At 45.1% G+C, this 20194-nt stretch overlaps 1 pseudogene; it reads left to right on the forward strand.

The window, feature by feature from the left end:
• The first annotated feature begins 506 nt into the window (after positions 1-506).
• On the forward strand, positions 507-4812 carry LOC144143181 (uncharacterized; annotated as a pseudogene).
• Positions 4813-20194: the final 15382 nt, after the last annotated feature.

Genomic DNA, 20194 nt, shown 5'->3' on the forward strand with positions numbered 1-20194 from the left:
CGCGCCACACGCACGGAAGCTTTAGGGCGGGTGTGCAGTCATTGCGCAACCTTCAGCTGCTGCCATTGCATTTGTTGTTTGCCGCTATAGAACGAGCTTTAATTCTACGAGCTGAAAATTAATACCAAAAAGGGTTGTAGCATTATGTGTACAGCCTAGTAGAACGTAATACACTGAAACCGCACCAACAAATACCCATGAAACACCGGAATTGTATAAAGAACACCTATTAACCAGAATGAAAAGTGGAAATTTTATGTTTTAGTGGTAAGTGTAACACTAGGAGTAGGTTAATACTGCAGTAAACAATACAGCAATTATCTGATCATGCGATAATAGGTTGTGCTATTAGTGTAGTTCACACTAATTGTCGATGTGCTCTTTTGTGCATGTATACATGGCTTGCACTGACGTCACGGCGAGGAACCCTGGGGTACCATTCCGCCATGACGGTGCAGGGGGGCAGTCAGCCGTAGCGATCGTGCGTCCACTGCCAGCACTTTGCAATGGTGATCTGTGCAATTGTTGGATGCTCGAACCGTACATGTTGGACCAAATCAACAAACAAAAACTTTTTTCGCCTTCCGAAGGTAATCGAGCATCAGGGCGACCGCACAAAAGAGCTATGTGTGAAACGACGCAGTCTGTGGCTGGCGCGGATAAACCGCGCCGATCTCAACACCAAGAGGACTGGTACACGTGTTTGTGGCGCACACTTTGTAAAAGGTAAGCCATCGGCGTGTGCGCGATAATTATTTATCTGTGAGACTTGGAAGAACTACGGAGAACCTCGTTTTTAAACATTCCCTTGCGTCCGTAGGCAGACCGTCACAGCTGTGAAAGAAGGCGGACCCCGACTGGGCCCCGACGTTGTTACTAGGCTACAGCGCGAAACAGGGCGATCCCGAACGCCACGCTCGCGCAAAAAGACGACGGAACCAGGCCCGTGCAGCTCACGCCGAGCGTAAAGCTGAGGCAAAGGCAACAACACAGACGACGCATCCGGACTCAGCTGCCGTTTCTTTGTCGTCGCCGGCGCCAGCGGAAGACGGAGTTGGGGTAGGGAACAGTGACGAAACAGGTGAGCATTTTTCGTCAACACGTAAATGTGGGCTTCTCGGTTCGAACTGTGAAACATGGTTAAGTAGCGCGATAAAAACGGAACAAAATTAGATAACACAGGACTAGCGCTAATCCTGTGTTTTCTACTTTCGTCGTCGTGGTTTGAAACCGAGCGTGTCAAAAGTGGAAAGAAAGTTTTTTTTTATCCGGCGGAGTACCTCAGATGTTGAATCTCCGCATGCTTATTTGCCAGTCCCGTCGCCAATAACTCCTCTCTGCATCTCAAGTGAATTTTTCGCGCTGCTTGATCATCCATGCAACAACTTAATTTTGCTCCAGGGATGGCAGTCCAGACAGACCTGACAATTACGGACATTGAAGCCATGGAGATGGAGTGCTTATCCCTAAACGACCGCCTCTACGCTGCGCGAAATGAAAACAAGCTGCTGGAGCTGACTGAAGATGCCCTGAAATGTAGCGACACCAAAGTTGTGTACTACACCGGCATGGCGAATTTGCAGATCCTTTACACACTGTCCAACGTTGTAGCGTGGTTTGTGTCGCATAACGCTAACAACAGCTTGCTGAAGTTTGAGGAGTTCCAGCTTTTCTTGATGAAGTTAAAGCTACATTTGCACATCACTGACCTTGCTTTTAGGTTTAACGTGTCAGCGGCCACAGTGTCGCACATATTCGACAAATGGCTGCATGCTGCCTACTGCCACCTTAAGTCTCAGATATTGTGGCCGCCTAGAAGTGTTTTGCAACGCACAATGCCTCTAGCCTTCTACGATTTTTGGGGGAAAATGTTGCAGTCATCATTGACTGTTTTGAGATAAAGATAGAAAGGCCTACATCATACTTGCCCCGAAGTGAGACATGGTCTCAGTACAAAGGCAGCAATACGGCAAAGTATTTGATTGGCATTGCACGTCAAGGCATTGTTAACTTCATCTCTGAAGGCTGGGGAAGGCATGCTTGCGATAGACACATAACAGAGCAGTGCGGTCTTTTGGACAACTTACTTCCGGGTGACGTAGTTCTTGCAGACCGAGGGTTCAATGTGTCTGAAAGTGTGGGCTTCTACTGTGCGAAACTTCACGTGCCAGCGTTCACCAAGGGCAAGAAGCAACTGTCGGCAGCAGACGTGCTAAGCACCAGGAAACTAGCCAATGTCAGGATTGATGTCGAGAGGGTGATCGGGCTGATCATAAATAAGTATGTAATCCTGAAGGCAACGCTGCCCATCGATTATGTAGTTTGCCGACCTGGAGATAATTTGACTCCACTTGACAAAATTGTTACTTTTTGCTGTGCCCTTGCTAATCTGTGCCCTTCAATAGTAGTATCACTAAAACAGTCTTTCCATTGACGAATGACATTAGATCATCAGCTGTGATTGGAAACATTCTTTTTATGCGAAAACACCCGTGTGTACGAGATTTCGGCGCACGTTAGAGATCACCAAGTGGTTAAAATTAATCCGGAGATCTCCAGTATGGTGTGCCTTATCGCCTGCGTAGCGTCGGCTCGTTAAACCTCATAATCAATGGAAACTTTTTTTACTCCAGTTATTTCACTTATAATTTGAATGCAATGGAACATGTTGTACCGACTATGATTTCAAACAGCAGCAAAGTTATGGTTCAAGTCAAAGAAAGGAAGATATATCCCACGTGATTGTGCGTTTGAAAATTAGTTGGACACTAGTTAGTTTTCAGCTGCAGAAACCTCGTCTGTATATTATTATTGCAGTACTTTGTTGTGACACTACAACACAAACTGGAATTTCTACAGTGCCACTGTGCTTACGCTCGAATTTTTTAGTTCTGTTTCTGCTTTTTATTTTGTTCGAAATGTGTAGAGAAGCATTCTCGGCAGAAGGCTCTTTTGCCAGCCAACGACTCTAAAGTGGCAAGGTGATCATTTACCTTTTTGTTTAGATCTTATGCGCTGCTGTGCTTCAGGCGTACCATATTCTGTGTGTCGTGCATTACATTTACAACTCTTTGAATTTACAAATTTGTGCAACTGCCCTTGCCACTGCACGTGATGTGACTTCTTGAGATTCATTACTTCGGTGTTGTTTGTAGGTTGGCAGTAATACAATTATTGTACAATGCAGTTTCAACACATTTTTGTATTCTGATGCTACGTGTAATCAATGTTGTCTGGCGTTCATGTGCAGAGTGTTCGTTTTGAAAGAAACATGGCACTGAGGGCTTAATAAAGAAGTCAGTGTATGAAGGGGTGTCGGCAACAGCTCGTCGCTCGTTTTAGCCCACCGCATCCATTCAGTTACACTTGAGCGACAATTATCGCTGTCGCTCCACGTGGTCCTTTATTTTAAGACTGCAAGCTCGTTCTACATTCCCGTCACAAGAAACATTAGCGTGCTCTTTTAGCAAATTTCATCATGATAGTCTGTTGCTTCACACTGGCAGGCGCAGCTGTGGTGAAATAAACTGTCGAAGCCTGACATTAGTCCTTGTCTTATTTCCACTCGGGACAAAACCATTTCTTCTCTTTTGGTGCCCGTTTCATTCCGACACAGGAGAAATGAAACCACTTGTAGCTGCACGCCTCGTTGTCGCAAGCTACCTTTTTGCCTGTGTCCGGTCCACGACAGAAGCAGTACTCTACTGTGTCTGCTGGCTGTTCTTCACGACTTCCGTCTTCCCTCGTGCAGTATCGGCTGAGCAACTCGGGCAGAATGACGTTCCGGAAAAACTGTCTTGCGGAAGAAAAAATGTTTCTGCAAAACTGATCATTGCGTCTCACTCTCTCGATTTGCAGCACATTTGGTCCCCACACCACAAAGTCGCAAAAGTCAACAAGGCACACTGTCATCTGAGTCTGAATTTGGTAGTAGTACGCATGATTGTCCAAAAGCTGAAGTTTTCCGCCAGTGTAACTCAGACATGAAATGCTGGTGGTGATATCTTGAGCATCTCTTAGCAAAAAATGGGCACTTAAATTCCACAACATATCTCCCGCAGCAGCTGCACGAGGTGATGGCATCTGGTGTTACGCCGATGAACGGGTAAGCAGCACTCAGGTGGAGTCCAGACCTGTGGCACTCAAAGTTCTGGTGCTTTATAGCTTCTTTGGATTCGTAAGCCTCGAAAGCATCTTGCTCATGTTCTAAGCTCCACATTACGGCAGGAACTCTGAGGGAATTTTTTTTAGGGTAGCAAGTCGATTTTACCAGTGATCAGCTAGGACTCTGCACACTCGTGTGGCACACACTTTTCATCACTGACGCATTCACTCTGCCAGCACAGTAAAGGAACAAGTCTAGCGAGTTAATTTGTTGCCTTGTTGCAGCCTCAACTGTCTTCACTGTGTCGTCCCTGATAGAAAAAGTGGCAACAAAGTCGTCAGCCTTCTTCAAAAGCGTTTCGAGGTTGTCTTCCAAGTTCTCTTCGAGATACAGCTTCCTCAAGTGGGCAGGCTGTGTTTTTACAGGCTCCTGAAAGCTTTCGCAATACTCTGGAAGCACAGAAAATACTGCAGGCGGGACACCTGTGCTCTGAAATGCTCTGTACTGGTCGCCAAGCTCCTCTTGGGTTGCTGGTGGGATGTCCATTCGTTTTTTTTATTCGTTCACTGCTGAACTGCTGCTGGTAATGACGTCGTCCAGTTTTCCCTTCTTGTAGCGTTTTTCATCTTCACACCTGTTTCAACTGCATACAGGCAGGCTCCAACCTGAGAACAGGCCTCACCTGCTCCAGCCATAAGGTGCAATGAGCAGTGAGCACGACCCCGCTTTTCTGGCGCAAAATCCACACATGCACAGGCTGGGTCCGCAACCTTTGCGAATGGTTCACCTGCGAGAGAAAAAAATGCAATGCACAAGTTTTTCTTGCCCACATCTCTGCGTGAGCGCTCGTCACTGTTGATCGTGTCTCAAAACGCAACGGGAAACAGCGCGACCGCGACGTAACCGGTTCTAGGGCGACCGTTTTAGGGGCGAAGCTCCTTAAGTCATGGGTCTGTCCATCCCTTGTGTCTCGTGGTACGTGACCGCCGCATGCTTTCGGATATGTCGCAAAGTGGGCCGCGTTGCACGGGCAAGAACCGGCTGCAACCGGCAGCGCAAACTCGGCACCGGGAGCGCGAGCTTGTCTGTGTTCGCCAACGGAGGCGCGAGCGCACGTCCACTGCGAGGGGGAGATCACGCAAGAGATCACGCCACGAACGCAGGCAGTCGTTCTCGGAGATCGAACGAGACGCAAGGACCTTTGCTCGCTTCCTCTCGTCTTGTTCGGGCACAAGTTCGCCCTAAATAAAAGTTCTTTCTTTACCGTTGTGTCCCATCCTGCGTGACAAATTGTGCTTGAGGTGCGGGGTAGTCCTCGATGGCGCGGGGTCTTTCACCAGGTCTGGGCCTGGGAGCATTGACTCCGAAAATAAAAGTTGATTTTTACAATGTACGCACACAGTCTTACGTCTTTCTTAATGATGTAATGGGCGAACTTTCACGGGAGAGTTACGGTTACCGATGATCTCCCCCTCTCGAGCTTCGCCCCACTTATCATCATTCATTCCGTGGATATGGCGTGATTTTTTTATTTCGAGAAGTCCGTGCAAGATTTCCGAACCGACGAAATAGTAAAAAAGATCCCGGCTCCTTACCTCTCCAAGCAGAAGCACTTTGTCGTTTTGTAGCTGTTTAGCCGACAGGGACTTCACCCACCCGCTCGTGAAGTAATTATGTGCTTCAGTAGACTTGAATGCCTTAATCTCTTCTGGTGTGAGGAATTTGGCAGAAAACACGAGGTAGTTGAGGATGTCGCCGTAACTTATCTCCGGAAACAAGTCCACATCGCCGGCCGTGTCCATGCCCGGTCGTAGCATGAATGGGTCCTCGTTGTCGCACAGCGGCACCTTTTCCGCATACCGCACGCGTGCAGGCCCCGTAAGGTCCGAGCGGTAGGTCGCGTTTAAAGGTTTTTTGCTCGCTACCAGCGGCATGCCACAGGAAAAGCGCGAAAAGCGATAAGCTCAGCAGCAAACGCGTGCGCTCCCCGAACTGCTCACGCCGCAACGCCGGCACCACTGCACCAATATGGCTACCACCGCGCGAGCGCTCGAGAGTGACGTCACGTGCAAGCTATGTATAGGGTTACTCATAGTCTTGTTGTCATCGAATAAAATGCTTCTGAGGGCGGCTTTTAAGTCGTCATGTATGTTTTTACCACTCGTGAATAATGGCCACAGATGAGATCTTTGACATTTCAAACGCTTCATTCCTTTGTGTACATTTTTTATCTATTTGTCTCTGTGTTTTTGTATAAAGGGACGCCCTAGCTCAGTGCCCTGCAAAATATGATCAACCTTAAAATGAAAAAAAATACCTTGATTTTCTCTGCAGCCCTCATTGTACACATCTTTATCACACAAGTTTCTACAGTGAAGTCAGCAGTGTATCTCTACAGCTTCCCATCGGCACAAGAAGCGCTTCCCTTCAGTCAGGTACGTTTATTCTAGCTAGAAAGGCGACAATATACTGACTAAGCATAAACACTGCAACAAAGCTCCGGTTCCACAAGCAAACAGGGCATTGTAGAACTTGTTTGCTTCAAACAATTGCACAGAATCATGCACCAATGTAGAAAAGTAGTGGTAACTTTAATTTGAGGAGTTGATCCTTGCGCCACTTTCAAACGTGATTCATTAGCTACTTCCCTTCTGGCGTGCTAATGTCACTCAAACGTAGGTGAGCTACACTGCGATCTATACAACAAATGGTCAAAACGTGTAGTTTCTAGTATAAAAAGTTTCATTTGGTGCTGCTGAAACCTAATTAAGCCCCTCCTAACACATTTATTTAAAGTAAAACAACTAATTAGGTAGCAATATCATTAAGTCCCAAATCGTTATTATTGCCGACGAGAGTTCTCACTCTTCCTTATATTAGGGATTTTTAAGGGCATCCACAGATGCAGTAAGATGGTCGTAGTTATTACTTGGGATCAACCCTGGCTGTTTGTGGGAATTGGTACTGGTTTACATAGCTGTACCTAAGCCATCGAAGAGTTATTTTTAGCATCGAAAAGCCATCGAAGAGCCATGACACCAAACTCTGCTGCCTGTCTTGGAAGAACACGAGGGACGGCTGGGGAGAACAGCAGGGATGCCAGTGGGTGCAGACAAGTGAGTCCCACCACCATTCACCGCCGAATGACCCTCAGCCGCTGGGCACCATGACTGATGGCGACCTCATGCCAACCACCGACTCCCTCTAAAGAAGCGACGCTAACACTGGCGTTCTTACCGCCGGCCTCGAGGCACCTGCTACTAACCTGACCTACCGACACCGGGCATGGCCATACCCGGTGCACCGACGAAAACTGACCACAACTCTCCCACCGATGCAGACAAGACACGTTCCGTCCAGCCCTCCATGCTTGGCATCAACGCTACTGCTACCGAGGAGCAAGCTGGTGACCTGGACGATGTGCTCTCATTGCGGAACCATTTACGTGCCGACTTTAGGAGTATTTTGGTTACAAGCGACCGACTGTTAATTTCAGCATGGCGAGAGGTACCGAAACTGGACACTATCTTCAAAACCTGTATGAAATTAGAAACGACGGTATTGAATTGGATTCTTATATACTTATTCGAAGAGGAGACTGAACAGGAGGTGGAGCAGGCGGATTTCTACACGCTCTGCTTCTTCCGAGCGAGCGCGTACCTGGACCACTGGATAAAGTTCCTAAAAAATAGTCAGCCCTTCAACATAAAATTTACATCATTTTCCAAAATGACCGTCTTTCTCGAAAGGGCCATAGAATGGTCATACTCGTTCCCCTAAAGCCTGCCAAAGGCTGCCAAAAAATACGACCAGAACTTATCGCTCGTGAAGCTTGCTGAATTGTTAAAGGCCTCAATCGAACTGAATTCAGAGCATGTTTATGAAGAAACACACGCTGAGCCGCCATCGTGGGAATTCGAGTACGTATTTGTGCCAGGCTACATGAAACGCGAATCCTTTCCAGAACTTCCTGAAACACGGTTAGCTTAAATCTTCGAAGTGTGAGAGATTGCAACCATACGCAAGTATGAGTCGTTCCAACCCATTGAAGTTGGAAAACCTGAACCACCACTGCTCATCAGTGCTGATCAACTTGACGAAACAGGCAATACTTATCTAATAAAGGACGAACCGCATTTTGCATTGACTGACGCTTATCCGGGAAACAACATCGTCGCAGTCGAAGTCCATCAAAAAAAAACAGCGGTAGCTATTGCCATGCACAATACCGATAGGCGAATGTCCTTCAACTCAGGCACCACAAAATATTCCAAAATAGCCAACCTGTTGAGAGTGGTCCACGACTGTCTTCGGTATCCCATCACGACAGACGCTAGACACACGGTGTGGTTCTGCGGCACATCACGTTGGCAACGGTTGCTGCTTTAAAGATTGGGGCACCGGATTTACCACCGCTGGAAACGGAAGGGATTACCACACCTGACGACCGTTGGGAGAAGAGATATTACGGACAGAAAACCCAAGTTTTAAGACTACAGACTAATGGTGCATTCCCGCCCCCATATTGCGCGAGAGGGAGTCAAAGATAGGACAAAACACGACCACCGATAGCTTACTCTGGGTGTCCGAACAGAAGACGACAAAGCTGCCGGCAACTGTTAACGTGACTGAAGGCGTCTGGGAAAAACCAACGACCTCCTTTTGCACCGTATGCCTCGTCGCGCGTTACCCGCGGGGCGCTGCTTTTTTACTTTAGCTGAAACGTGACCCGCGTGCTTGCCGTTGACAAGTACGCAATCTGCACGCGCAACGTGAAGCCGCGACACTGCGCGCGCATGTCTGAGGCATGTCAAGAGTGGTGCATCGGAGCAACCCAACGAAGACCTTCCACTGAGGCGATTCGAACAACTGCAGGAGTCGCTGAGCTAGTCTTCCTCCGAAAAGAGCTTGCTAAGGACGGCTACAAGAGCCTGAAACACCAGAACAAGATCGATACACAGCGCCAGCAGAGAAAGAAAGTCGAACTGCGAGCAAGAGTGGTGCCGCTATGCTTTGCAAATCTGTAGCTGTATGTGGCTGGCGAATATTTCGGCGGCGGGTGTAGGTTGAATCCCCTCCATTGGGTAGGGGGTGTTGAATCCCCATTATCATCATCTGGTGAACAGCACTGTCATTAAAGGTCAGAAGCCCGTTCCGGTCAGCCATCACAACATACCCTGCCGCCTTGACCCTGAACACTGCTGCCTGTCATCTCTTGCGCTACTAGGGCTGTTAAAAAGTTTAATCAGGCCTAGCTAGAATTACAAAAATGTGGTTTATATTTGAGCAGAGAAAATTCGTTAAACATTAAACCCAGGGCTACAATTACGGCTACGACTTGCTTCCAATTTCTGCCCGGCATCCTCTGCATAAAGCTTGTGTGTGGATTCTGATGAATAGAACTTACAACGACATCCGACGCATACTGCTCGAATGATTGCCCTAAAAGTAGAGTACACTGAATCTTTGTGTTTTGTTGAAACGACATGTCTGCTATAATCGCTCTTTAACCATCCATCCTATACTGGGCCTTTTTTTATACATCAGCGGAATATCGAATGAACTTTGTGCCTTGTTCACAGAAATCTACAAAACCTGAAGTTAAAGAATATTTGCCCTATGGAACCGGTCTGTAGTTGTCTTAAATACGTCTTTACAGAGTCTACTCAAAGAAATGCATAGTCACAATTACTTTAAATTCAACGTTTATATTAAAGCAGATGTACCCGCCGAATTGCTCTAGAAGACACCTCAAAGCCTGCTTCTGCAAGATACAAGACACCTCAAAGCCTGGCGTTTTAGTTTAGTAAAACATACTCGACAAGTTAATTACTGAGACAGCCAACCGTGTCCAAACACATTTGAGCGTTGCAACAGATGTGCAGTAGAAGAAATGTGGTAGAGACATGCTTTCATATATTCGTATTAGGGGAATCATGATAGCATATTACAATAACTTTCGAAACATATTCAAGCTGCGTGCATTGGCACAGCGGAATTCAGGGCAACAATGTCGATGTCCGGTGTTTTAGTCACCGCAATCAACCATGGCTAAACGCCTTCCAGCAACCATACTTGAAGGGTTTCTGCAAAAACAAACTCCTCTAAAAAGGGCAACATAAATGTGACGAACGAACACTTACAAGTAACATTTATGTATCGTAGATAACGTCAAGAAAACCTAATAAATTACGGAAATCTTTATATTCAGACTAAGAATAAGCGACGCATCCGTTGCTTACCCTTATCTACTAAGTGGCAAACTGCACCAGCCTCGAGAATGGTGGACAAATGTCGTCAGTCCATCATTCCTTAGTTGCGTGTAAAATATTTCTTTACTGAAGTCGCCATCCCATTTTCTCCGCCTTTATGTTACACCTATTCCTGTTTTCAGCGAATAAACTTACGTTTTCCAGAAATAAGATTTTATTTTGCGTAATACGTTTACAATTTTTACCATGCATTTTTTACCATTTGGAAATTCAGTGCGGAAGTAAGGGTTGTTTGGCATTCGCAGGTATCCTCAATACCCTTGATAGGGTGATAGGGCAAGGGGCATGATTTGAAGTTCTTAAAGCACTTTATGCCTATACATGACTAAATTCTTGTGTAGATATTAAAGAGGGTAAAATTCAAGCCTGTTTTTGGTAAATAACTATACATATGTTATTACATACTACATACTTCTATTAAACCCTTCTGTACATTTTAAACTGACACCATGAAAATTATAGTACAGAGTCTTGAATTCAAACCAGTTTTTTGTAAACTTACTATACATATATTAATACATATTACCTATTTTCATTATTTTTTGCACGTTTTAAGCTTACACCATAAAAAATATTTTTCGCCTTTACTACATCTCACGTGCACGTATTCAACATAACGCCTTTTACACTCACGTGCTATTATTTTTGTCTGCTTCACATTCCTCGCAGTATATTTTACGTAGACGTAACACAGACAGGCCAGGCAAGTACACCTGGCACTGTTTGGAATGTGTGTTCGTATGTTACGAGCCTTACATGCATACATTTATGAAATAGCAATGTACTCTGTATGTCAGCAACGTAAAACATTCCAACATAACGACTCAATAAATTATTGCAAGAAACCTAAAAGAAACGACAACCAGCCCATCAGGTGGATAGGTGAGAGCACTGCGTACAGAACAGCACATACTTGCGAGTGCTATTGGAGAGTGCTGAGTAAATAAAAAATGGCCCTGATCTATCCAGAGTAAACACAGCATACAGGAATAATAAAAAATGGTCCTAGAGACAAACACGAAAAAAATCTATGCTTCCACTTGCATATCTTCTCTGCATCCTATACTGGGCTATGGGAGAAATGTTTAGTGTGGGGTTTAAGGTGGAGATGAAATATTTGCGTTGAATTATTTTGAAATTAGCAACGATGGTGAGTTTAACTTATTTCATGTTACAGTTTTTTGCAGAGAACGGCGGCTACTGGGTGTACTGGACAAGTGACAACGAAGAACATCCATTATGGTGTGTCTGTATTAAGGTACAAAAAGTCGAGAACAATTATGAGTTTGAAATAACAGCAGTTGTCAATTCAACTCTAACGTAAGTTGTTTGCACAATTCGAACATATATAAAAGAAAGCTGTTTAAATACAGCTGCGGCGCCCCCGTCAAGATATTACGGGAGAACTAAAACCACCTAGTAACACCGATTTCGAATGCAAAGGTGCGTAATAAAAATATTTTGATTGTCCAGTGGCAACAAATTGCAATTAGCGAAATCAGATGAGACCCCCTGATTTGTTTTTAGCGTTGCTTTCTGGAGAAGCTGTTTAATTCGAAAATTGTTAGGTATCTACGACTGCTACCGTACACCGGCAGCGCAACACAAAAAAGACAAGAAAAGAAGAACTTCAAAACTTTTGGAAGGCTACCAACTTGCTACCTCGAGAAAATCGCAAGCGAAATCAGAAACGCCGTGACCATTTCGAATACCCACGTATTTTTACAGAACATCCAATATTACGCTGTTATGTTCAGCCATGTCCTTTCCCATGTTTTCACTGCAAACAAGTGCACATATATTCTTTTGCCTACGAAACCTTTGTTTCAAGAAATAGTTACCGGCGACTGAAATGGTGTGAATGCACGTGTAAAGTCCTTTGTTACAGCCCTGAACAGAACCTTTCCGCCCAATTAAAATATAATAGGGCTTTAAATTGGCAACACGCTGTTATTGATTTAAATTACCATGCAAACCACGCACGCGGGATTGCAGTGGTCTTAAAATTGTTCCCTGTAAAATACTTTCCCCGACTGAACGTGTTCAGCATTGAAAAATAATTTTAAAAATGAGGACATGCCGTAAATTTGGCAGTTCATTTATATCGACATTTAGTATGAATATGTTCTTACGGAATACATGTACGGAAATTACGTAATCCCGGAATCAGCCATAGCCACTCATTATACAGCAAGTTTGCACGCAATAAAAACGGGAAAATATTTTGAAGGAAACGGTTCATTCAAGTTATTACAAATCTGGTTGCTAAAATAAATAATCAGATATCAAATACAGTGTTTTTGAGCCGAGGCACGTTAAACCAGGGGTAAAATTTAAACAATCAAGACATCAGAACTGACACCTATTTTATGGCTCAAAGAATAGTCATTTATGTCTGAATAATCACTGTCAGCGCAGGGCGACTATCTTATTATGGTACCAATAATAAAAAAACAATACATTAGCTACAGTAGGTCAACCTCACTCATCAGCTATGTTACACGGGATGATGAGGCCACCATTTTGTCGCACTCTGCCCTTGCCAGCTATGAAGACAGTTTGTTCGTTCTCTTTGGCGCCATTCTCGCAGGTGGCTCAAAATTTCTAAACCGAAAATTGTTGAGCACTAATATTCAGTTGTTACACTTCATAATTTTTATAAAAAACAAATGTTGTATAAAATATTTATTAAAACTGCGAATGCACAAAATAGACCTAACTTTCCCAACCTTAAAGTGGTTGCTTGCTTTCTTCCAAATAACGAAGTGTTTTAATAAAAGTTAAATTTAGTCTGTAAAGGTGAAAAGGTGTGCTAGGTGAGCGAAAAGATGAGCAAAATTAGCCCTGTAAAATTTCATGCTGCACTTCTCGTTCCAGATGCCATGACTGATATTTTCATAACATTCGCCATGCATCTTTTATTGTCTCTTTTTGTATGCCAATCCCGTTATGCTACAATTTTACTTTGTAGAACTTTCTTGGGGGGAGGGGGTCGAGCGTGTATCGTTCCTATAAAAAGGCGTGAAGTTTTACTGACAATTTTAATTTGTCTTTGAGGCCATTTTGGCGGGCTGTCTCCCAAAACATGGATAATTATATTGAAGATATGTCGCCGCATGTAAAACTTAGCACAGCATAATTTAACTGTTTAAAAGGCCACCCCGCACGAGGCACCTTGAGTAATCTTGGTAACGGTATTGGTGGCACCGCGGACCCCGATCCCCCAAACATAAGTTTTGACCAACCGTGACGATGTGTTTTAAGGTGAAGGGTATAAATCTCAAACGGTGGCGGTCTGAGCCCAGATAAAGCTCTGGCGGATGGGCTTCCTGTTTTTTTACCAGGCAGGGAGCTCCGGAACCTTTTCAGCTATCAGAGTAAGGCTGACGAATAAAGTACCCTCGTCATCTGCTTCTTTTACATGCCATATGGAAAATCGTAACCCCCTCCCCCAAACTTGATTGGCCCTTGAAAAGGGGCGGCACCGAAGGTTCATTACACCACTCCCAGCACTCACTTTTGGAAAGCCTGATAACTACCCCGTTTTTTGTTGTTGGAATCCACTGAACAAGAAAAGCCTCTTGCATCACAGTCCGTGTTTCTGATATCAACATTTCTGGATGGCATCATCGGTGACAAATATAAGACCAAAAAACAAAGAACTGGAGAAATCCTGGTTGAAATACACAACCAACAGCACGCCAAGATCCTCTTTGAACAAACTCACTTAGCCAATCTTAAAATCAGGGCGACACCCCACTGGAGCCTGAACAGTACTCAAGGTGTAATTTTTGAACTAGACCTCATGAATGAGACAGATGCTTACCTGCTGGAGGGCCTGAATAATCAGGGCGTGATAGCTGTGAGGCGTAACACTATGAGGAGGGATGACACAGAAATCTAGACTAAGCACATTATCCTTATTTTCGACCAGTCCACACTCCCAAAGTACGTAAATGTATGTTTTGTACATTTTATAGTCCGGCGCTACATTCCAAGCCCGCGCCGCTGCTTTAAGTTCCAGCGGTTCGGGCATGGAACCAACTCCGGCCGTGGTCGTCTGACCTGCGCAAAATGTGCCCAGCATGATCACGCATCGAAAATTGTCCATCACAAACCCTCACCAGCGCCAACTGCCAGGAACCCCACGCGGCCTACTCTCGAAAATGCGAAACGTTTAAGCAGGAGAAGGCAATCAGAAATGTGACGGTCACTGAACACATCACCTTCCCAGAGGCGCGAAAGAGGTTCGGCTCTTTCCCCCTGGGGAGGGACGCCGACGAAGCTCCCCTGGGGGCGGAGCGGCATCTGGTTTCGGTGGGGACCCAGTACCGCGAGTGGGACTTGGTCCCGCCTCCGCCCCTCCAGGGTTGCCCCGCGTAGCCCAACCCGCCTATGCACCTCTCACTCAGCCAGCAGTGGCTGTGGTGGCAACCACGTCAATTGGGGATGACGCTGCATTCACTGCTTATCCTCCACCGACCCAAAGCACATGCGAGGGCACGGAGGAGGTGGAGACGTATGCATCCGCGGCAGTTCCCACCCACGCTGCACCGCCTGTGCCTCCCGGGGCGCTCCTGACACCCTCGGCGGTCGTGGGTCGAAGGAAAGGCACCGGATAGGGTGCCAAATCCGGGTGGTACGGTCCGCCGGCTACCCCCCCCAAATCTGATGATAACATAGCTGTGGGACTTTTCGTGTCTGCTTTCCAGCGGAAGGAGCGGGTCCCTTCATCTAAATCACCAGAGAAGGTTAAGAAACCCTTTCCAAGAGTGCAAGCCCCGAATGACCTTACGTAGTCACACTCCAGTATCTCTAACACATCATAATTGGAAGAAAACATATTGTTCAATGAAACTGCAGAGGCCTTCTTAAGAATCTTGATGATGTATATGACATCCTGCATGCTAATCAGCCAAGTGTAATGTGTGTACAGGAAACACATTTGAATTCCAATCAGAGAAATTTCTTGAATAGTTACATGGTGTTCAGAAAGGACAGGGATGACTCCACACTCTTCTAGCGATGTGGTCATAACCACCCAGGAATCCTTAGCATGCCAACCTGTCACTCTGAACACTGTCCTTGAGGCTGTAGCACTTGCAACACTATTATTTACTAGGTTGATAACGGTATGCTCCATATACATTCCTCCTGACTTTACACTTTCGAGCTCTGCCTTCGAAGCCCTGGTTGACCAGATGCCCGAACCATACACCCTCACAGGCGAATTTTTTGCACGCAATTCTATTTAAGACTGTTCTTGCATGGATGCCCGCGTCACCTTATAGAGACATTTCTTACATCTTCAGGAGCATGCCTCTTCAACAAAAAGATACCCACATACGTTTATATAGGACGAAACACACACTCATCTATTTATTTTGCTATTGGCTCCGCAGTTTTCTTTTCTCTTCTCGAGTGGGGTGTGGGCTCTGACCCATATGGCAGTGATCACATCCACACCTTACAAACATATATAGGTAAAGGCCCACGCAGTCCACCTTCCTAGAGCAGGTTTAACGAAGCAAGATCTAACTGGAATACATATACAGAGACGTCCACACTACACTACATAACCATAAGACACACACATTGAAGAAGCTTCCCAACTACTCACAGCGCACATCCTCGACGCCTCCGAAAAGTCAATTCCCCACGCCTCTGGTGCCCCGCGCAACCAGAGGAGGCCGTGGTGGAATAAGGGCTGTAGGCGGGTGCCAGAGGCCCAGAAGATGGCGTAGGTTGTCCTTCGTCGGTACCCCACGTCGGGTAGACTTACTTTGTTCAAACGGGCACGGGCGTACGGAAAACGTGTGCGCCGTGAGGCAAAATGAGATAGTTGGCGTTCCCTCATAACATCCATAAACTCCTACACCGACCAGTGGAAAGTATAGAATGGACACGCAAACTAAAATACCAACAGACACACAGCCTGCCCCTGGTTATTACAACAGGGGAAACACTGGAAGACCAGGCTAACACACTCGCACAACACTTCCAACACGTGTTCAAATCAGCCCAATACACTAACACTTTCATGCAGCACAAAACAACTGCATTGCGAAAGGCCTTCCATGACAAAGACAAATCAAAAACTTCGTACAACACTGAATTCACACTCTGTGATTCAAGGGCTGCCCTGAGCACGTGCAAATCTTCAGCTCCAGGCGAAGATAAGATTACATACCGCATAATACAACACCTACACCTAGACACTCTTGAAACACTCGTACACCTATACAACAAAATATGGTTTTCGCGGCATGATCCAAGGTCTAGGAGGGAGGCCATTGTGGCGGCTTTCCGGAAGGAAGGGAATGACACTACCTCTCCCGCTAGCTATCGACACATTGCCCTGACCATCTGCATGTGTAAGCTTCTCGAGAAGATGAGCAACATAAGACTCACGTACTTCTAAGAGTACAATGGTCTTCTCGAGAGCTTTCAGGCCGGCTTAAGGCAGGGGAGATTGACCAATGATCAACTGGTTACGCTGGAATCTTATATAAAGGTTGCCTTTGTTCATAAACAGTTCTGCGTTATGGTGTTTTTGGACATCAAGAAGGCCTGTGACACAGCTTGGGGTTATGGCATACTTAGTGACCTCAAGTCATTCGGTGTTTCGGGTAACATGCTAAACACCTTCATTAGTTACATGTCGAAGAGAACGTTTTGAGAGTGCGAGTCACTCTCAAACGTTCACGTGCAAGAAAATGGCGTGCCGCCAGGTGGCGTGTTCAGCTGCACTCTTTATAGTTAAGATGAACTCGCTTGGAAAGGCACTGCCTCCTACAATCTTTTATTCAATGCACGTAGATGATGTCCAGATATCCTTTATATCGTGTAGTATGTCAATCTGCAAACGTCAAGCCCAGCTTTGCATAACACACTAGCCTGCTTGGCCGGCAAGAATGGCTTTAAACTGAATCCTGCATAAAGCTCTTGCATTGTGTTCTCCAAAAAGCGTGGGGTCCCTCCGGACCCAGACATTACTCTTAATGGCGTGTCGCTTCCTGTGAACAAGGAGCACAAGTTTCTAGGTGTTGTGTTTGACCACAAACTCACATTCAATTCACACATCAAGGTACTTAAGCATAAATGTCTGAAAACAATGAATATCATAGAGGTTCTCTCCCACCGATCTATAAGCCTGACAAAGAACTCCTGCTGCGCTTGTATACTGCTTTGGTTTGGTATCGTTTCGATTATGGCAGTGTGGAGCATGGATAGCCGACTGAAGCAGCGTTGCGAATGCTTGACACAGTGCTACACTTGGGGCTGCCTCTTGCGCCGGGTGCTTTACGCACTAGTCCGGTCCAAACTCTGGATGTCGAGTGTATAAAGCGAAGCCTTGAGAACCAACGAACGTACTTGGACTTGCTTTATACTATTAAAGTTTTATCTCTGAATATTCATCATTTTATCCAGTGTTTAGCAATGCATCCACATCTCTGCTGTTTGTAAATGGACCATCCGTTCCTCTGCCCTTTTCCCCTAGAGTGGTAGGGCAGACGCATGCAACGCACTCGTATCTGCTCACGGGATGTTCTAGACCCCATTGCAGCAGGTGTGGAGAAGTCCTATCCGTAGTTTACGTACTCACTCAATACAAGACACTCGACACCACACGACGCAAACGTCCTGAACTGTTCAGACAACACAACCCGCTACACCCATCACACTTCTTGGCCGACAACCCAATGTTTTCTAACAAGCGTGTTTCTCAGTTTTTATCAGACGTCAAGTTTTTACAGCTTCGTTCATATCATGCATAATCCCACTGTCCCTCTACACCAGCCATCTTTATTAATTCGCTTAACTTTTCTTTTTACTCGACAATTTAGTATTTATTTGGACATTTGTCCTCATCAAATAACTTTGTCTTTGGCGCTCATTGCCCATGTTGGCCTTGCGACATTAAACTCAAGAGATCATCATCGTGTTTAAATGGCCCACTCTTGAAACTTGCCGCTTTTTCCGCACGAGATGAAAGCTTCTAAGCAAAGATTACGTTTGTGTCTAGTTTTTTGTAAGTTCCAAAGCAAGGGTTTGTTTCTCGCCAAATAAAACAAAGCTCAACTATAAAACGACTCCAGAATGCAGTATTCACAATTACCAGATACTGACGGTCCCCAGCGAGCAGCATAAGCTCCGGAACACATTGTTTATGGCTCAATTATTAACCCCGTACAAGATGTACAGCACCTCATGTAAGCCCAATAGGGCTGAGGTCCAGTGTTTCATTCGAGGGCGAATTACAGGTATTCACTTATGTCTTGATACAAGGCTTCAACATTGACGCTGAACTTGATTGCCTTATTTCGTTTGACAAAACCAGCTCGACTGTGTACGGCATAACTTCCTGCACAAATCGCCCTGTATTGACGTACGCACTACAGGAGATAATTCCGAAATTGCTCAGTGGTCATACAGTTGGGGTATGGCATCATATTGTTTTATAATAAGAGCGCATGACGTTATGCCATCAGTGCCAGATGGCTCTGTAAGAGAGCATTCGATGTCAACAATTTTGACGCTGCGTTGTCACGCACAGTCAGTCTGTATGCACGTGACGCGTTTGTACAAAAATTCAAATCGGTCGTATTTCTTCACTTCCGCGTGGATCAGATCAGATTTAAGTTTTGTTGAAGAAGTAGTTCTTATTTTATAATTTTGAAGCGTAAATATTTCTGCATTATGCACAAATTGTGTATTACATTGCGGCGATTTTATAAATTTTGTTACCTCGGTAAACGTTGATGTATCAAGTTCCTCGTCGTGATATTTTACGGATAACTTAAAAAGAAGCAAACCAATTCAACAATTCTTCTCTTTGCAAAAGAAAAAGCAGCGAACTTCATAATTGCCCCGAGAGAACTTCTGAAAGAAACTACGACAACATTTTCAGCACAATTTAAATTTTGTTTTGCGCCTTTTTGACAATACCGAAGTTTATTATAGGCGCGGAGAGTTTTTATGTATAGTTCACACGTCCACAAAGCAGCCAAGCCCTTCTGCCAATATTATTGCCCTTTATTCTACCCTAGCTATCTTGATCCGCCACACTCTACGTTTTAAGTCGTCTTGATTCGCCGCAGTCGACGATCTTTTTAAGTCGTCTCAATGCACCGTACTTCAGCATCACCCCCCATAATTCACCCTAATTCATCTTAATTTTTTTCGACTCCACCCTCATCACCATTTTATTACATTTTATTTATTCTTTTGTCAAGCTGAGTCGTCCCGATTCATCCTATTGCAATTTATTTATTGTTATTAGACCTCACTCGCTACTACAATCGACTTTACTACGCCTTAATTACCTCAACATTTGTTATTTCCACCCCAACCTCACGATACTTAACATTTCTGTCAATCACTACTTATTCAATACTCCGTTCGAATTCATCCTAATCAACATTATTGCATCATAATTACCCCAAGTTATTCTTTCTATTCTTCATTTTGAATAACTGATCCGCAAAAACAGTAATATTGTCTAATCATCCAATACGTGGCTGGTATGCGATGGTTTTCTGCATGCATGCCTTGGTTAATTTGTATTGAGCATCTTACGTGTTCGCCACAAGCTGAGGAGGGGTCAGTATACCACTGGCAATACGAAGTGGCCATGCGAGATTAGTGTAGTCAGGGGTTGACTACACATCCCGAGAAGAGCCTCAACACAATAGACATGATGAAAAAGTTGATGCAGACACAGTTATTCAAATGTTTTACAAAGACCTTTGACTACCTCCTCATCCCTTCTTTGCCCATTTTCATGCATGACTTCTTGGATTCGCGGCTCCCCCAA

This window comes from Haemaphysalis longicornis, unplaced genomic scaffold (assembly GCF_048455015.1).
Source record: "Haemaphysalis longicornis isolate Haplotype H1 unplaced genomic scaffold, Haemaphysalis longicornis Haplotype H1 scaffold_6, whole genome shotgun sequence".
Taxonomy (NCBI): Eukaryota; Metazoa; Arthropoda; class Arachnida; order Ixodida; family Ixodidae; genus Haemaphysalis; species Haemaphysalis longicornis.